At 52.6% G+C, this 18,592-nt stretch overlaps 1 protein-coding gene across 2 annotated transcripts in view; it reads left to right on the top strand.

Annotated features, from left to right (window-relative positions):
- Positions 1–2,162: 2,162 nt before the first annotated feature.
- Positions 2,163–18,592, top strand: part of LRRN2 (leucine rich repeat neuronal 2) — a 65,014-nt gene continuing 48,584 nt past the window's right edge. The window contains exon 1 of one of the 2 annotated variants that reach the window (XM_043923730.1): positions 2,163–2,293. The gene's annotated coding sequence lies outside the window, so the exon portion shown is untranslated. Of the gene's footprint in view, positions 2,294–6,847; positions 6,881–18,592 lie in introns of those variants that run through there. The other variant, XM_043923732.1, reaches the window with a different exon arrangement.

Here is an 18,592-nt window from a genome sequence, read left to right as displayed (position 1 = left end):
CATCGTCCCTCAGGATGGTGAACTGACAAGGGACTCCAACACTCCTGCTCAAAAGCTTAGAGTCAAGTTTTGGCCCCTTTCACGCAATCAGTCAGTGTCAAATTTCTACCAAGTCTTCTCAAAGAGGCCTATTGCATTTACTCTCCAGTCTCACCGCTACCCTCCCTTTTGTTCCACTAACAGCCTTCTCTCCAGCCTCCCATCTTCCAGCTTCTTTTATCCCAAATCACTTGTGTTCTGGGCCAAGGCTAAACTGTTCAGCCTGGAAATTCATGTTCTTTGCTCTGCAGACCCAGCATGGTGTTACAGCAAGGGCACTGTGGTTCCAAGAAGAGGTTCAAATTCTGCCTATAGAACTTAAACTCTCTGAGACTCTATTCTACTGTCTGTTAAAGGGGGGTGTGAGAGTCAACTCAGACTATAAAATGAGAGGGATAGGGGTGTGTGACCACGCCTGGCGTCCAATAGTAGCTCCACAAACTCCCTCCCTTGCCCCCTGCCCGCCAAGCAACCCCCTCTGCTCTGCCGTCTCTACTTGCTTGCATTTGCTGGTCCCTGTCTTCTGTCAGCTCCTCCATCCGGGCTCAGCCTGACGCTCACCTCCTCCATAAAAGCTTTCCTGAATAACCTTAACCTATGACAGCCTTTTCTTTCTGTATTTCTATGGCACTTCCCTTGCCTTTAAATGTTTAAAATTGCTTCTTGTAGTTCCAACTTGTCCCTCTAAGCTCCTAGAGGCCATCATGCCCCACAGCAGGGGTGGAGGGCATGCCATGGGAGTGGTTTAGGAGGTACAATGGGAACTTAATACGTGCTTGCTGAATACACGGAGGTGAGAACCCCCTGCGCGCATACAGAACACATAGACCCTGAGGCTGATTTGATAAAAGCCTCCGGGGGTGGAGTTAGCACTGGCTGTGCCCTTGGAGAAGACAGAGCCTAAAAGCTCTCTGAAGCTCGAAGCTGAGCTCTAGCACTGGATGAAGGAAGGAAGACCGGATGCCACTCCTGGCAGGACTCCCCATCCCTTGGGCTCCAGCCCACCTGCTTCTCTACGGTTGCTTCTGCAGGCTCTGGTCAGAACCCATCAGTTAAGAGTGTGGCCTGTCATGGCCCTGAGCTTGTTTTGAGTGGTCCAGGCTGAAGGCCCCACTGAGGCACGGGACTCAAGCAGTTGGCCCCAGCAGGAAACACACGCTCCTACGCTCTGACAGGGGTGGTGACCCAGCCTTTGTAAGCCACCACGTAGCAGCCGAGCATCACCTTCAGCGCCCTGCTCTCCTTTCCTAGGGTTCACAACGCTCGGCCCGTAGTGGGGGCATCCGCCCAAGCCAAGCCCCAGAGTGGGCTTGCCAGTTCCTGTCTAACACCTATGGAGATGGACACTTTTGCTAAAGGCCAGGATGGAACCTTCCAGAAGGTCAGAGCTACCGTGCTCAGGGGGCCATGCTAGAAGTGTATGGAACTGGCGGGGGTGGGGTGTATATTCCACACTATTCTTTAGGATAAAAGACGCCTGTGCCCGTAGACAAATTCTATCCCACTGTTTGCATTCCTTAGTCCGCTGTTAACTTAGGGGGAAAGGGGGGGGGGGGCGGGGAACAGCACCGCGCAAGGCAAAAATGCTGTGCCTGCGAGTTGCACCTGTCCTCTAAAAGCTGCGGAATTTCCCCTCTGTCTTCCTTTCCAAGGGAGTAAGAGGCAATATGAGACCGGCCCCTTTCCCCTCTCGGATCTCCCTTCTTCTTTCGGACCAGCCCTGCGTCTGAAGGCGCAAGGGCGCCGCGGCCCCGGAGGCCCAGCCGTAGCATCCGGCCCCGGCCCCGCCTCCCGCGGGCTGTGTCGGGAGCGGGCGGCCGGCCACTCAGGAGTTAAAACGGCAGCGGGCCTGGAGGGAGGGGGCGGCGCGGCAGGCAGACGGCGAGGAGGCGCCCGGCGCGGGCTGGGGAGGCCGGGGCGCGGCGCAGCGGCGAGAAGAGGCCGGGCGGAGGGCGCGCGGAGGGGCGCGGGCGCCGCGGGGGCCTGCCGGCCGCACCCGCGAACCCGCGAACGCGCGGCGGGCGGAGGAAGCGCCGCTGTCGGCCGCCGCCCTCCAGCCGGGCGCGCGGGCCCTGCGCGGGCGGGGAGCGGGTGCTTCTGCCGGCGCCGTCACCCGCTCTGCCCCGGGACCACTCCCAGGAAAACTCCGCGGCGGGGAGGCGCCCGCGACCCCGCCCCGGCCTGTGCGCGCGGCCTCCCTGAGCCCGGCCCGGGCGGGAGCCGAGCGGTGCACGGGCAGCAGACGGCGCCCGGGGTGAGTGTGCGGTGCGGCTCGCAGGCGGGCCCCGGGGGCCGGGGGGCCGGGGGGCCAGCTGGGGGCTTGGGCGGGGGGCGTCCGCGCGGGGGCGGGGAAGGAGGGCCGGAGACCGGAAAGGTTGCCGGCCGCGCGGGCTGGACCCGAGGAAGGGGCGTCCGAGCCGCCCCAAACTGTGGCTCGGCAGAGCGGGGGCCCCGAGACGTCGGGGGGCCGCGATCTTAGGGGGGGCGTGACGGGGGCAGACTCGCCAGGGAGGGCTCCGGAGCCTGCGGACTTGCCCTCCCCTGGAGCTTGGGCGTCCAAGGTGGCCTTCGTGTCGGTCCGAAGTCTCTGGAGCCCGGAGCCCGGCTCCTCCCGGGCGGCCGGAGTCTGTGCGCGGCCTCTGCGCGGGGACCTGCGGCGTGGAGGAGGGGCCGGCCCGGGCCGCCGCGGCCGCCGGCCGACCGAGGGTGGGCCAGCTACAGGTGGTGCGTCCGTCCTGCGGGCGGAGGGCGGCGCGGGCTCCGGCTGCCCCGCCAGCGGGGAGCCGCCGGGTCGGGGGAAACTGAGCTCGGAGAAGCCCCGGAGGTGCGGAGACTGGGACCTGGAGGAGGGGGGTCCGGGGGATGTTGCTGTGCTCCTCGGCGGGCCCTGCCCTTCCTCCCCCACCAGAGGAAAAGGAAGGAAAATGTCAGCTGGGCTTTGTGCTCTCTTCTTCAGCCTGCCGCAGCTCCCATCTGTTGGAGCCAACGCAGCTTCTAATTGGGCAGCCGGCAGGGTCGGGAGGGGGTGGGCTGGGCGCAGCGCTCGGTTGCTAGAGATGGGCCGATTGGGCCCTCTTCTTGAAGACCCCAGAAGGTGGTGGTAGAGAAAACAGACCCCCCCCACCCCGTACCCCAGGTCAAGGGGGTAGAGGTGGCTCCCTGCCAGCTTGGCCATCATCATGGGGAGATCTGGGTCTTTCCATGCGCCCTGGTAGCCGCAGGCTCCCCTTTCCCTGACAGCTTGGGATGGGCTCTGGCCCATGTCCTCTTCCTGAATGAGAAGGCACGGATCCTCTCCCACTGCCCACTGCTCTTTAAAGTTCCCTCCAACAGGAGCACTGGGTGTGGGGTGGGCAGGGCCGTGTACAGGGCACCGAGGCCCCCTTGCCTGTTGTTGTTAGATGAAAGTCACATGTGAGCAGCCTGACCCACTTTTCTGGCTGGCCAGGTGCCCTTGTGGGGAGAAGATGGAAAGAGAGACCAGCGAGGGGTCTGAGCCTTCTGGATACCTTTCCTTCCCCTGGGCTGGCTCACACTGAGTCTCCTTCCCTTGGTGGCTGGGGAGGGGCCACCTCCTAGACCTAGGGTGAAACCTCATTGTTTGGAAAGGATGGAGCTAACCACCTCAGGCTTCAGGATTGGGACCTGCCCAGGGTCTGGCAGACACCTGGCATCTAGGGGCACCCCCAAATCGACAGCCTCCCCCTGCACAGCCCAACCCAGAGGAGACGCTGAGTGGCAGGGGGAACTCGGAAGTCTCGCTAAGACGAATTCCACCCAGGCTGAGACAGCAGATTTCCTCTGGAACTCTCCACAGTTCCTACCCACTCCTCATCCTTATTTCCGGTGCCTCTCCCCCTCGGTGCTCCTCCTGTCTCCTTCAGGAGTGTCTTCCTCTCCCCATCCCCTCACAGAGTTCCCCCTCCTCTCTCACCCTCCTCCTCTCCCCAGACTTCTCCCTCCCTCCCTTCCAGGCCTGTGTGCACCTTTTCCCTTTCTCTTCTGTAACCTGCAGCTTCAGCCACAAGCCGGGTGGTGCATGGGCTCCTGGCTCCGGAGCCTCCTAATGGTGGGAACACCTGTCCTGTGCTGGTAGCTTTGTTGCGGCCCCTTTGCAGGGGCGGAGCCTGGGTGGCTGGCCTGGCAGCTGCATTCCCCTGGCATCACTCCTGAACCAGGGCATTTGCCCCTTCTACCCCCTCTCTCTTTTTTTTTTTAATTTGAAATGGGAAAGAAAACCCATTGTTTAAAAAAAAAAATTCATTCATTCAACAATTTATTGAGCACCTCCTCTGCTTAGCACTATTTTAGGAGCTGAGGATACAGCCATTAAACCTTTATATCTCAGGGCTGAATTTGTATCTGGACGTCCCAGCCGATCAGGTCTCTGCCCATCAGACTCTTTACCCATTACTTGTGGTGTTGCTGGGGGAGGGGTGTGAACAGTCCTAGCAAATTGTCATCTTGATCATACTGAGTAACCTCTAATATGACAGGCGCATCTCCTTACAATAAACCAGATACTGCAAAGCGTACAGACCCAGGGTCATCCTGTCCTTAAGACATTTCTGACCTCCAAGGATGGACCAGTTCATATCTCATCGTTTATCTGGGAGAGCAGAATAGAAGGCTAGTGTCTTAGATGGAGAAGGGAGAAAGAAGCATTTATTATTGAGTACCTACTAAGCATCAATCTGTCAGGAACTTTACAAAAATTATCTGATTCGATCCTCCTAATAACCTTATAAATTTGGGGTTATCATCCAGTTTATAACTGAGGACACTGAGGACTGTGGAGGATAAGCCGCTTGTCCCAGGTCACAAAGGTCTCCGTTTTGAAATCACTGCCTCTTTGCAGTTCATTTGGCACCTGTGTCTGTGACAGCTGGTAACTTATGCAGTTCTCTGAAGGTTACATTTTAACCAAACTTTGCAGAAGCATGCCTTGTCTCAGAATATTAAGATATATAAAGATTTGCTGAATGGTTGCATGAATAAGCTTTCTCAAGGGATCAGGAAAGGCTCCCTGGAGGAGCTGGGCCCCTGGGAGAAGAGACAGGGCAGTGAGTCTTCCTGATCCCACACAGGTCTGTGACATGCTGCAGGCAGGCAGTCACACACACACACGTAAGCAGAGGTCGCTGTTTTCATTCAGGGTCTGTGTGTAGGAGCTTGGTCTGTGGCCAGTCTAACGAATCAGTGTCACTGGTGTTCTCAGCTTCCTTGGGCAAGTCTGGATTCTAGAAAAGCTCTAAGGCAGAGAATGAGGGTGGAAGGCTTTCAAGCCTGCAAGAACTATACGGAAGGGCAGGGACGATGGATGGAGGCTGAACGGGACAGGACAAGGGGAGAGTGACCCACGAACAGACAAAGGCAGGAGATAAACAAAGGCAAGAACCAGAAGGCAGGAGACGTGCAGGAGAAGGCTCAGCGGGCAGGACAGACTGCAGTATGCGGTGCACTTGCTAAGAGAGGGCGCATAAGAAGGATGCCTTTACCTGATGCTTTCCAGAGGGCCTTGGTCCCTCTGTCCTGCAGCTCAGAGGCTGGGACATTCGCCATGTTAGCAGTATGCAGGCACATGCTTTCCCCATCTTTTGTAAGCACCTGCTGTGCGTTCAGCCCAGTGCTAGGTGCGAGGGATAGAAACACATCAGGTGTGGCCCCTGCCTTCTAGGAGTTCTAAAGCGACATCGCTGGGGCTTGAATCCAGGCCCCATGACTTCTAGCTGAGTGATATTGGACAGGTTATCTTAACATCTCTGTGCATCGGTTTCCTTGTGTATGAATGGGATGATAACAGTACCTACTTCATAGAATTGTGATGATTGAATGAGTTAATGCATGGCCTGAGTTTAGAACAGTGCCTGGCACAGTAAGCGCCAGATAAATATTATTCTTAGTCTTATTAAATGGAGTAGTTAGCCTTACAATAATGAAACAAGTGCTATAATACATGGCTTTCCTGGTGGTCCAGATGGTAAAAGTGAAAGTCGCTCAGTCGTGTCCGACTCTTTGCGATCCCATGGACTATACAGTCCATGGAATTCTCCAGGCCAGAATACTGGAGTGGGTAGCTGTTCCCTTTTCCAGGGGATCTTCCCAACCCATGGTAAAGAATCCACCTAAAATGTAGGAGATCTGGCTTCGATCCTTGCGTGGGGAAGATGCCCTGGAGAAGGGAATGGCTACCCATGCCAGTATTCTGGCCTGGAGAATTCCATGGGCAGAGGAACCTGGTGGATACAGTCCGTGGGGTCACAAAGATTCGGATGTGACTGAGCGACTAAGCACATAGAGCAGTTAGTCTTTGTAATGAAACAAGTGCTGTGATACAGGGATAGCGGATAAAGAGGTGACTATGTCTGTCCCCAGTTTACAAAATTGACCTTGGAGGACAGGATACTGGGGCGCGGCTTGGAAAGGAGTCAGCCAGGCAGAGGCAGTGGGCCAAAGGCCCTGGTGCCCAGGACTGCATGTGGAAGGGCCTTGCTGCATGCGTGCTGTCTTCTGTGGCGAGCAGGAGCACCTTGGACACACCCCACTTCAGCCTCTGTTTCCAGCACTCAGAGCTGGGCTTCCAGTGGGGCTGGCAGGTCATCCAGAGCATTCCAACACCCTCCAGCCACAAACAATCGGCCTTTGGGCAGGGGGCCTGGTGTACCCCTAGGGTTGCTAGGGTTGGTCTTGTGACCGTGGCATCCTAACTGTTCTAAGCCTTCATCGGGCAGTCTCTGCTCCAAAGCCAGTGTGGCCACGGGCCTTGTTCTCTGCCTCCTTGCTCTTCCTGGGACCCCGGAGACGCCTGGGCCTGGGTCTCAGAAGGTGCCCGTCTTAGAAGGTGAGTTCAACCAGGCTTGGTTTAGAATTCAGTTTCTCTCTGTACATTTCTTCCACCCACACCTTCCCTGCTGCTCAGCGTTTGATGGACTTGACGTTCCCAGATGAAGAGCAGGCAGAGGGTTCGTGGGGCACTGACTGTTATTCAGCCTCCACCTCACACGTCGTAATGGCATTAATTACAGCAGCTGGCATTTGTGGAGCACTAACTATACGCCAGGTACTCTGCCGTGTGCTTTACCTACGTTATTCCATTAAGCCCTCAAAAAGTACCCCATTAGGTAGGTCCCCTTATTATCCCTAATTTAAACACCAGGAAACTGAGACTCAGGTTCAGTAACTTGCTCAAGGACATGTCGCTAGAAAAAACCTGAGGGAGGACTCAACATTCTCTCTGACTGCAGGGCTCCTGCTCCTTACGCCCCCAGAACCCAGTGTTCCTGGGCCAAGAGGTGCCCTGGTGGCATCCTGCCCATTCTCCTCCACTTCCTGCGGTAAGCTGCTCCCCAAAGGAAGGAGGTGGGAGGGAGGGGAGCTGGGTGTACCTGTGGCTGATTCCTCTTGATGTATGACAGAAAACCACAAAATTATGTAAATCAATTATCCTTCAATTAAAAAAAAAATGAAAAAAAAAGATGCCCCTTGGACAAGTCCTGTCCAGGCCAGGGGCTGCCTGCCCCTCTTTGGGGACCTTCAGGAAGGGTCTCCCTTTTTTTTCCTCCCTCAAATGACAGCTCCTGGAGAACCAACATTTTTTCCTTCTGCTTCAGCTAAGTGCGTCAGGGACCACATGGAGCCAGTGACCTCAGAGGAGCTGCACCCTAAGAGTAAGTCCCTGGGGGCTGACACAGCAGTGGGGCCAACGCAGAGGTGACTTCTGGGAGAGGTCTGCTCCCAGTGACTGAGGTCCCAGTGGCTCCTGGGAACCAGAGTGCAGAGTCCAGACACGGTGGTGGCAGGGGGAAAGCTTGCGATTGGTGTTGCCAGTGGGATGAGACTCCTGTGTGTTGGGAAGAACAAGAACAAGCGTTCCTTTTTGCAAACATCTTGCAAGGCAGAGCCTCCAGGAGCAAACATGTGGAAGAAGGGGCAGTGATTGTGAGGCAGCCAGCGTGGGTCCCCCAGGAAAAGCAGGTCTGTCTTCCCTCATCCCTTCCAGAGTGGGAAGAAAAGGGCGAGGAGAGAGGAAAGGCAGGGAAGGCTGTGTTCCTTTACACAGTGTTCTCAGAGTGAGCATCAGAGGCAGGTGATGAAAGTGTCTGGACTGGGAGGACAGGGGTGGTGATGCCCAGGAGATGGAGCGACCACAGGGGCAGCGGATGGGCAGGCTGGAAGTGTGAACGCTGTGTGGGCGGAGGGGAGGGGCTGGACACTTGACATTGACTCTGCCTGGTCCTCACCCTCACCCTTCACCAGCTCCTTGGAGAGCCCTCCCAGCAGAAGGTGCTTGCCCAGAGTTGGCCCGGGATTGGAATTGTGGAACCCTTGGGCTTCCCTGATAGCTCAGTTGGTAAAGAATCTGCCTGCCATGCAGGAGACCCCGGTTCGATTCCTGGGTCAGGAAGATCTGCTGGAGAAGGGATAGGCTACCCACTCCAGTATTCTTGGGCTTCTCTTGTGCCTCAGTTGGTAACAAATCCACCTACAATGCGGGAGACCTGAGTTCGATCCCTGGGTTGGGAGGATCCCCTGGAGAAGGGAAAGATTACCCACTCCAGTATTCTGGCCTGGAGAGTTCCATGGACTGTACAGTCCATGGGGTCGCAAAGAGTCGGACACGACTGAGTCACTTTCACTTTCATCTAGGGAGAACCTACAGAAGTTCCTGTCCATTGTCCTGCTCTGAGCACAGCTGTGCCTCAGCCATCTCAGACCAGGGTGGCGCTGGGGTGTCTTCATTCAGCAAGTATTTATGAAGCACCTGTGTCAGACACTGGGTACAAATAACTAAGCAACCAGAGATCATCACCCTTACAGAGTTTATACTTTATTGTCTGAGGATACAGTAAATAAATAGTACAGTTGACCCTGAACCACATAGGTTTTAACTGCATTTTTTTTTTCAGTAGCAAATGCTGAAGCACTACATTACCCCTAACATGCTTGGCTGAATCTGTGGATACAGAACTACAAAATAGAGGGTTGATTATAAATTAAACTCAGACTTTCAACTGTGCAGAGAGAGGGTCAGTGCCCCAAACCCCACATCGTTCAGTAGTCAGCTATGTATTATTAGGTTGGTGCAAAAGTAATTGCAGTTTTGCATTGTCGAACTTTGCCTATTGATATTGGAATATATTCTTAAATGTGGTTATGTTATATGTCATTTTAACGTGCATTTCTCGCTTTATGTTTTTTTGCTAATGACTTATTACTTGCTGTTTGTTTTATATTTATTTTAGACTAGGGAAATGATGTTAGACAAAAAGCAAATTTGAGCGATTTTCTTGAGTTCAAAATGGGTCATAAAGCAGTGGAGACAACTCACAGTATTAACAGTGCATTTGGCCCAGAAACTGTGAATGGACTTACAGTGCAGTGGTGGTTCAGAAGGATTTACAAAGGAGATGGGGGCCTTGAAGATGAGGAGCACAGTGGCCGGCCATTGGAAGTTGGCAAGGACCAACTGAGAGGATCGTCAAAGCTGATCCTCTTAAAACTGCACGAGAAGTTGCGGAAGAATTCAGTGTTGACCATTCTGTGGTCATTCGACATCTGAATCAAATTGGAAAGGTGAAAAAACTCAATAAGTGAATGCCTCATGAGCTGACCTCAAATTTAAAAAATCGTCATTTTGAAGTATCTTCTCTTATTTTACACAATAACAACAAACAATTTCTCAATTGGATTGTGACATATGACAAAAAGTGGATTTTATGTGACAACCAGCAACAACCAGCTCAGTGGTTGGAATAAGCAGCTCCAAAGCACGTCCCAAAACCCAAACTTGGCCCCCCTAAAGGTCATGGTCATTGTTTGGTGGTTGGCTGCCGGTCCAGTGCAGCTTTCTGAATCCCAGTGAACCATTACATCTGAGAAGTATGCTCAGCTAATCCATGAGATTCTCCATAAACTGCAACGCCTACAGCTGGCACTGGTCAACAGAAAGGGCCCAGTTCTTCTCCACAACAACTCCCAACCCCACATTGCACAATCAGTGCTTCAAAAGTTGAAAGAATTGGTTTTGCCTCATCCGCCATATTCACCTGACCTTTCCCCAACCCACTTCTTCAAGCACCTTGACAACTTTTTGCAGGGAAAACACTTCCACAACCAGCAGGAGGCAGAAAAAGCTTTCCAAGAGTTGGTTGAATCCCAAAGCATGAATTTTTATGCCATAGGAATTAGCAAACATTTCTCGTTGGCAAAACTGTGTTGATTGTAATGGTTCCTACTTTGATTAATAAAGATGTGTTTGACCCTGTTGTTGTTGTTCAGTCACTAAGTTGTGTCCAACTCTGCAACCCCATGGACTGCAGCATACCAGGTTTCCCTGTCCTTCACTATCTCCTGGAGTTTGCTCAAACTCAAGTCCATTGAGTTGGTGATGCCATTCAACCATCTCATCCTCTGTCACCCTCTTCTCCTCCTGCCTTCAGTCTTTCCCAGCATCAGGGTCTTCACATCAGGTGGCCAAAGTATTGGAGCTTCAGCTTTAGCATCAGTCCTTCCAGTGAACACCCAGGACTGATCTCCTTTAGGATGGACTGGTTGGATCTCCTTGCAGTCCAAGGGACTCTCAAGAGTCTTCTCCAGCACCACAATTCGAAAGCATCGATTCTTTGGTGCTCAGCCTTCTTTATGTTTCAACTCTCACAACTGTACATGACTATTGGGAAAACCATAGCTTTGACTAGATGGGCGTTTGTCAGCAAAGTCATGTTCTGCTTTTTAATACACTGTCTAGGTTTGTCATAGCTTTTCTTCCAAGGAGCAAGCATCTTTTAATTCCACGGCTGCAGTCACTGGTCACAGTGATTTTGGAGCCCAAGAAAATTAAAATCTGTCACGGTTCCCACTTATTCCTCATCTATTTGTCATGAAGTAATGGGACCAGATGACATGATCGTAGTTTTCTGAATGTTGAGTTTTAAACCAGCTTTTTCACTCTCTTCTCTCACCTTTATCAAGAGGTTCTTTTGTTCCTCTTTACTTTCTGCCATTAGAGTGGTATCATCTGCATATCTGAGGTTGTTGATATTTCTCCCGGCAATCTTTATTCCAGCTTGTGATTCATCCAGCCCAGCATTTCACATGATGTACTCTGCATATAAGTTAAATAAGCAGAGTAACAATATACAGCCTTGACTTACTCCTTTTCCTAATTTGGAACCAGTCTGTTGTTCCATGTTCAGTTCTGACTGTTGCCTCTTGACCTACATACAGGTTTCGCAGGAGGTAGTCTGGTATTCCCATCTCTAAGAATTTTCCACAGTTTGTTGTGATCTGCACAGTCCAAGGCTTTAGGATAGTCAATGAAGCAGAAGTAGATGTTTTTCTGGAATTCCCTTGCTTTTTCTCTGAGCCAGCAACAAGACCTGGAGCTGACTGTGGCTCAGACAACGAAATCTTTATTGCAAAATTCAGACTTAAATTGAAGAAAGTAGAGAAAACCACTAGACCATTCAGGTATGACCTAAATCAAATCCCTTTAGGTGATTAGCCTTGCAGTGGAGGTGAGGAATATATTCAAGGGATTAGATCTAGTAGGCAGAGTGCCTGAACAACTATGGACAGAGGTTCGTAACATTGTACAAGAGGTGGTGGCTGAAACCATCCCCAAGATAAAGAAATGCAAGGAGGCAAAGTGGTTGTCTGAGGAGGTCTTACAAGTAGCTGAGAAAAGAAGAGAAGTGAAAGGCAAATGAGAAAGGGAAAGATATACCCAACTGAATGCAAAGTACCTGAGAATAGGAAGGAGAGATAAGAAAGCCTGAAGTGAACAATGCAAAGAACAATAGAATGGGAAAGACTAGAGATCTCTTCAAGAAGATTGGAGATACCAAGGGAATATTTCATGCAAAGATGGGCTCAATAAAGGACAGAAACAGCAAAGACCTAACAGAAGCAGAAGATATTAAGAAGTGGCAAGAATACACAGAAGAACTATACAAAAAAGATATTAATGACTCAGATAACCACAATGGTGTGATCACTACTGAACCAGACATCCTGGAATGTGAAATCAAGTGGGCCTTAGGAAGCATGACTACGAACAAAGCTAGTGGAGGTGATGAAATGCCAGATGAGCTATTTAAAATCCTAAACAATGATGATTGACTTCCCTGTAGCTCTGATGGTAAAGAATCTGCCTGTGATGCAGGAGACCAGAGTTTGATCCCTGGGTCAGGAAGATCCTCTGGGGAAGGGAATGGCAGTCCACTCCAGTATTCTTTCCTGGAGAATTCCATGGACAGAGAAGCCTGGCAGGCTACACTTTGTGGGGTTGCAAAGAGTCAGAAATGACTGAGCGACTAACACACAGACAATGATGCTGTTTAAGTGCTGCACTCAATATGCCAGCAAATTTGGAAAACTCAGCAGTGGCCACGGGAGTGGAAAAAGTCAGTTTCATTCCAATCCCAAAGAGAGTATTTGAGCTTAGTTATAATGATTTAAAAGTCACAGTCCCAAACTGCAATTATGTTTGTACCAACCTAATAGAAAGTTGGCAAGTGCTAAACAGAAAAATAAAGCCAGGAAGGGGGATAGGAGAGCCTTAGAGGAGGAGACTCTAGCTTTGTCCAGGCTGACCTTGCTGAGAAAGTGGCATGAGGAAAGCAGAAGGTGCAGGTACAGGACTTGGAGGCAGGGCTGTGCCTGGCGGGATTGAGGAGGGCAGATCTTGGCGAGCCGTGGAGCTGGGCTAGGGAGTTTTTTTTTTTTTCTCAGAGTGAGGGGAGCTTTTGCAGCATTTAGGACAGGGGGTGGTATGGTCTGATACTTTGAAACCCCAAGGTTGGGGCCATCCATTTCCATGTTTTACTAGGTGGGAAGAAGTTCTCCAGGCCTTGAAGCTGGTTTAGTCAATCCACATTGTCCCAACAAGTCATCTCATGAAGGGCACGGCCTCCCAGGCAATAGTGGGTAGAGGGGAGAGAAGATAAAGAAACAGTAGACACAGTCTTTACTGGTAAGGAAACCTCCTGGTCACTGGAAAGGCAAAACTTACAGTCACAAGAAATAAAGAGGGAATAATACCAGACAGTATTTAAAACCAAGTGCTAAACTGTGTGATTTAGACTATAAATGTTATCAGAGCTGTGAGCTCTGTGTGGGAGTATATTCTTCCCTGAGGAGGTACAGCTGATTTGGGCCTGGAAAACAGGGTGGGGTTTGGATCTGCAGAGAGGAGGACTCTCTGGAGGGGAGCTTGTGGGGTGGGAGGGGGGACCGGTGGCCAGGCCAGGGGAGGGTGTGTGGCTGGGGGTAAGGCGGCAGGTGTAGAAGCTGCAAGGGCAGGCGTTTGTCTCTGGAGTGGCCCTTCCCCATCACCTGGGTTTCTGGGTCCCCTTTATGCTCTCAGGGAACAGGAAGGCAGCCCTTCAGTGTTCTTGGCCTCTCCTTTGCAGAGCCAGCTGCCCTCTGTCCCTTGAAACCCTCTTGCTCTTCTCAGTCCCAGCCCCAGCTCTCTGGTGGTTTTCATGGACCCAATGTCTCGCAGTCTGGGGCCATCCATGAGCCCCCAGCCTCCTCATGTTCGGGGCTCGATTCTCTGCAATTCCCTGGGGCCCTGTCTGCAGCCAACTTCTCTTCTTCATTTCTCACTGCCTAGGCTCCTCTTGGGTAGGTTACTCCTAGAACATCACAGTAGTTTCATGTGTAGTGAAATGGGGCTTCCCTGCTGGTTCAGACAGTAAAGAACCCGCCTCCAGTGCAGGAAGCCTGGGTTCGATCCCTGGATCGGGAAGATCCCCTGGAGAAGAGGGTGGCTACCCACTCCAGTATTCTTGCCTGGCAAAACCCATGGACAGAGGAGCCTGGTGGGCTACAGTCCATGGGGTCGCAAAGAGTCAGACATGACTGAGCAACTAGAGAGAGAGAAAGCGCGAAATGGAAATGAAATTCTGCCCAGATGTGCCCCCATCCTTTTGTTTGTCTTGGAGAGGGTCTGCCTGGGTCCTGGGGGTCGGGCTTCCTTCTGGAGTATGAAGAAAGACAGCCCTGGAGTGGGGTGGGGTCTTTGGTGGTGCCTCCCCTGCCTGACAGCGGCCGACCTGAGCCAAGCGTCACTTGGGCGAAGCCTTCTCCCCAGCGGTCCGCTCTCCCTCCTCGGGGCCCCTGGCAGCCTAGCACCGTCACCTCCAGGATGCAGGCCTGAGCCTGGGGCTGCCTGCCGACCAGAGGAGCTGTAACCAGAGCTGCTTAACATCCCTTCCCTGACCGTATGCCCTTGGGCGTTTTGCCTCTCTGAGCCTCAGTCTCCTCATCTCTACATCTGGATTAATAGCACCCACTTCATAGGCTTGTTAATGATCACAGCAGAGTTGCTGAGTGCTTGTGATGTGCCAGAAGTTCTGCTGCATTCATCTCACTTAATCCACATAATGCTGTGAAGTAGATGTTATTTTCTCCCATTTTGCTGTTGAGGAAACTAAAGCTGGGAAACATTAAGTAACTTGCCTGAGGCCACACACAGCCAGCAAATGGCAGCCCGGAATTCAGCTCCCAGTCTTTCTGACTCCAGAGCCCTGGTTCCCATCCAAGTGAGCTAATGAGCTAATCTGTGTAGAGTGCCTGCTCCAAAGTAGAAGCTCAATAAATGCTAATTCTTCTTGCTTCCCTTGTGGCTCAGCTGGTAAAGTATCTGCCCGCAATGCGGGAGACATGGGTTCGATCCCTGAGTTGGGAAGATCCCCTGGAGAAGGGAAAGGCTACCCACTCCAGTATCCTGGCCTAGAGAATTCCATGGACTATATAGTCCATGGGATCGCAAAGAGTCAGACATGACTAAGCAATTTTCACTTTCTCCTCAATCTCTCCAGGGCCCCACCTCCAAAGAACAACTTTCCCCTCCTCTATCAAATTTCTTCTCCAGAGTTCCCTGGGGCACATGATAAAAGTAGGAATGGGAATGAGCCATCGGTTGATACCAAGGGGGAAGAAAGGCTGAGAGAGGGTGAATAATTTGCATAAAATCAAAAAACACTAGGGCTGTGATAAATACTCAGGGTACCCTTCTTATAAGAATTTGGTTACTCAGCTCCACTGGGTCCCAGGCAGTTTGGCAGAGACTATCTAGCAGGAGTGAGAAGAGGTTATGCTGTAAGGGAGGGCCACCGTCTCCCCCAGGGCAAGTCTAGGCTCCCAAGGGGCCTAGAGACGTGCTAGCCGGGAGATTCTAAGACCTTTGCTTTCTGAACTTGGGTGCTGTTTCTGGAGTTTATTACAGATCATCTGGGGGCTCCTCTGGATGGATTTAGGAGGGGGACAGTGAGGGGAGAAGAGATGCTATCTCTTCTTTTTGACTGTCAAGCTAGTGCACCTTCTGCACCAGATGCAGCACCCAGGGCTGGGAATGGGTAGTGGGGTGCAAAGCAAGCAAGAACGTGGCCTCTGGGGTCACCCGGTCTGATGGGGAGGTCATTCACTGCATGCCTGGGTACACCACCCACACAGCTCCATCCGACCTGACCGGAAGCAAAAACAAGAACAGATGACTGCAGGATAATGCAAATATGTGGATACAGAGGGATGGGAGAGGAAAGAGTTGAGACTGGTGGATTCCCCAAATCAGGGCTCTTCTGGTGGACACAGAGACCCACCTCTCTGCATACCCTGCTGGGACAGCCCAGGCTGCCAGCTTTCACTCTCAATGGGCAGGCCCTAGAGTTCCTCTGAATTTCCTTGCAAGGGTCCCCCAGGGAGAAAAGGAGGTGTCCAGGTCGGAGCATTTAAAACTGATGGCCACTGAGAGTCACGTGGCTTTCAAACATTGCTAGAAATTGATCCATTTTTCAAAACAAAGCTATGTCTGTGGTAGGCAGAATAATGGCCTCCCAAAGATGCTCACCTCCTGATCTGCAGAACTTGTAAATTTGTTATGTTACGGGGCAAAGGGAATGAAGGCTGTGAATCAGCTGACCTTAAAATGAAAAGATTATTCTGGATTATCCAGGTGGGCCCCATGTTATTATCACAAGTCCTTTGAATGTGGAGGAGGGAGCAGAAGTCAGTGTCAGAGTGATGACATGTGAGGAAGACTGGCCGTTGCTGTCTTGGAAGGTGGAAGGGACCATCAGCCACAGAATGCTGCAGCCTCAAGAAGCTGGAAAAGGCGTGGAAACAGGCTCTCCCCAAGACTCCAGGAAGGAACACATACCTGCTGACATCTTGATTTTTGCCCAGTGAGACCCATTTTGGACTTCCCAGGTGGTGCTAGTGGTAAAGAGCTTGCCTGCCAATGCAGGAGAAGTAAGAGACGCAGGTTTGATCCCTGGGTTGGGAAGATCCCCTGGAGAAGGGCATGGCAACCCACTCCAGGATTCTTGCCTGGAGAATCCCATGGACAGAGGATTCTGATGGGCTACAGTCCGTGGGGTTGCAGAGTCAGACATGACTGAAGCAACTTAGCACACATGCACGAGACCCATTTTGGACTTCTGGCATTTCAAATTGTAGACAATTATGTTACTTTAAACCACTAAATGTGTGGTAGTATGTTACCGCAGCAACAGGAAATTAATACCAGCTGCTGTAGCTGGAGCAATGCTGAACCACAGCCCCCCCTGTTCAGCCTCCTCCTGATCCTGACTGGAGGAATCGCTTCAGAACTCAGAGGCTCAGCAGAGTCCTTTTGAGGTACACTGTGTCTGGAACACAGTCTGGTTATTTTCTCAATGATGAACTCGAGGCCCAGAGAGAAGTGGCTTTGTCGGAGGTCCCCCTAAACGTGTTCGGTCCAGAGCCTGCTCCTGTCCTGTCAGAGATCTCGGGAATCTGACCATGTTCATTCCCATCTACTCACCCGTTTGTGGCCAGTGGGTGTATGTGCTAAGCCCTGGGCCGAAGCGCATGTGAGTTCCTCGTCTAGGAAGGTGGGAGAGGGTGGTTGAGCGTAGTCCTGCCCTCACCCCTCAGGGGCTTCTTGCTCTAGACTCCGGCCAGCCGCTCAGGTTACTGGGGCATCAGCTTTCCTCCCCAGGGCTGGTCCCCGAATGTGCTTCATCACCTCCGGGCAGAGAGGCAGCTCTCTGAAGGGAGGGGCTGCCTGCTGGCCTGGTGCTCCTGCCCTCTGGCAGCGCGCAGGGCCTCAGGGAGGACGGGAGGCTTGGCCTGCTGCCCCCCGCAGCCCGCGCCCGCGGGGGCCGCCTCTCCCCTCTGCCGGGCATTCTGGCCTTGCCAGCCCTGCGCGCAGCACACAGGGGCCACGGGCCGGCCCGCAGGGCTGCCAGCTCCCGGTGCTGGTCTCCATGGCAACCCCACATTTGCTGTTCTGGTTCCTAATGACTTATTGGCATGTGTGGTAATTTGCAGAGCTTGGCAGGCAGAGCTAGGGGAGTTTGTGGGGGAGCGGAGGGGGGCTTGGCAGTGGGGAGGGGGTTCAGGTTTGGGAGGGTAATCGAGGCCCGCTTTCCTTCCCAGCCCGCCCTGCCTGTTCTCTGCTGGTTAACACCTGTAGCAAAGGAGGACCTTCAGGTCCAGGCCCCCCATCTGAGGAGCATTAGCTCCCTGCAGGCCCCTGAGATGCAGATGGACAGACAGATGTGGAGTACAGCTGCTCACCTGTCAGGCAGTGGCGGGCAAGTGTGGGCTGACAGCCATGTTCATCCGTGCAGGTCAGACCCCTTCTGTTTTCTGACATCTCCTGCGTGCTCCCTGGGCCCTGAGAACAAGGGTCCCTCTTGGACAGATAGTGTTTCCCCCTTGTGGGGAGGGGACAGGGCTGGTTTATCCACAGGACAGGTCTTTGCTGTGTCTTGGCCTCTCACACACTCAGAGAACCAAGTCAGGCAGTGCTAAGTGGGATGCCAGCTCCCATAGGCAGTGGGCAGTCCAGCCAAGCAATCAAAGAGGGAGGCATGAGCAAGGGCCTGACCCTCTGCACTTCTCTTCAGCAAAGCTTACCCAACCTCAAAACTGCTTCCCTGGCCAAGGCAGTGGGGAGCCTCGCCTGTGTGCCACACAGTCTTCGCCCTTTTCTGCCACCGTCTTTGCTTCTGTCTTCATTCTGGTCTCTCTAGGTGAGAGGTAGCTTGGTGTGTTGAAAAGACCACCATCTTTAAAGTTGGATGCATCTGGGTTAGTGTCCCAGAGCCACTGGCTACCACTTCTATGACGTTGGACATATCTCATAACCTCACTTTGAGCCTCAGTTTGCTTATCTGTAAAATGGGATTAACAGAGCCATTTCACAGGGTTCTGGAAATGAAGCCAGCTCACACTTCAACAACTGGCATATAGTACTGTGCTGTGCTTAGTTGCTCAGTTGTTTCCAACTCTTTGCGACCCCATGGACTGTAGCCTGCCAGGCTCCTTTGTCCATGGGGATTCTCCAGGCAAGAATACTGGAGTGTAGGTTGCCATGCCCTCCCTCAGAGGATCTTCCCAACCCAGGGATCAAACCCAGGTCTCCCACGTTGCAGGCAGATTCTTTACTATCTGAGCCACCAGGGAAGCCCAAGAATACTGGAGTGGGTAGCCTCTCCCTTCTCCAGGGGGATCTTCCCGACCCAGGAATCAAACCAGGGTCTCCTGCATTGCAGGCATATTC

This window comes from Cervus elaphus, chromosome 14 (assembly GCF_910594005.1).
Source record: "Cervus elaphus chromosome 14, mCerEla1.1, whole genome shotgun sequence".
Classification (NCBI taxonomy): domain Eukaryota; kingdom Metazoa; phylum Chordata; class Mammalia; order Artiodactyla; family Cervidae; genus Cervus; species Cervus elaphus.
Note: the sequence above shows the minus strand (reverse complement) of the source record. Positions and strands in the feature narration are given on the sequence as shown.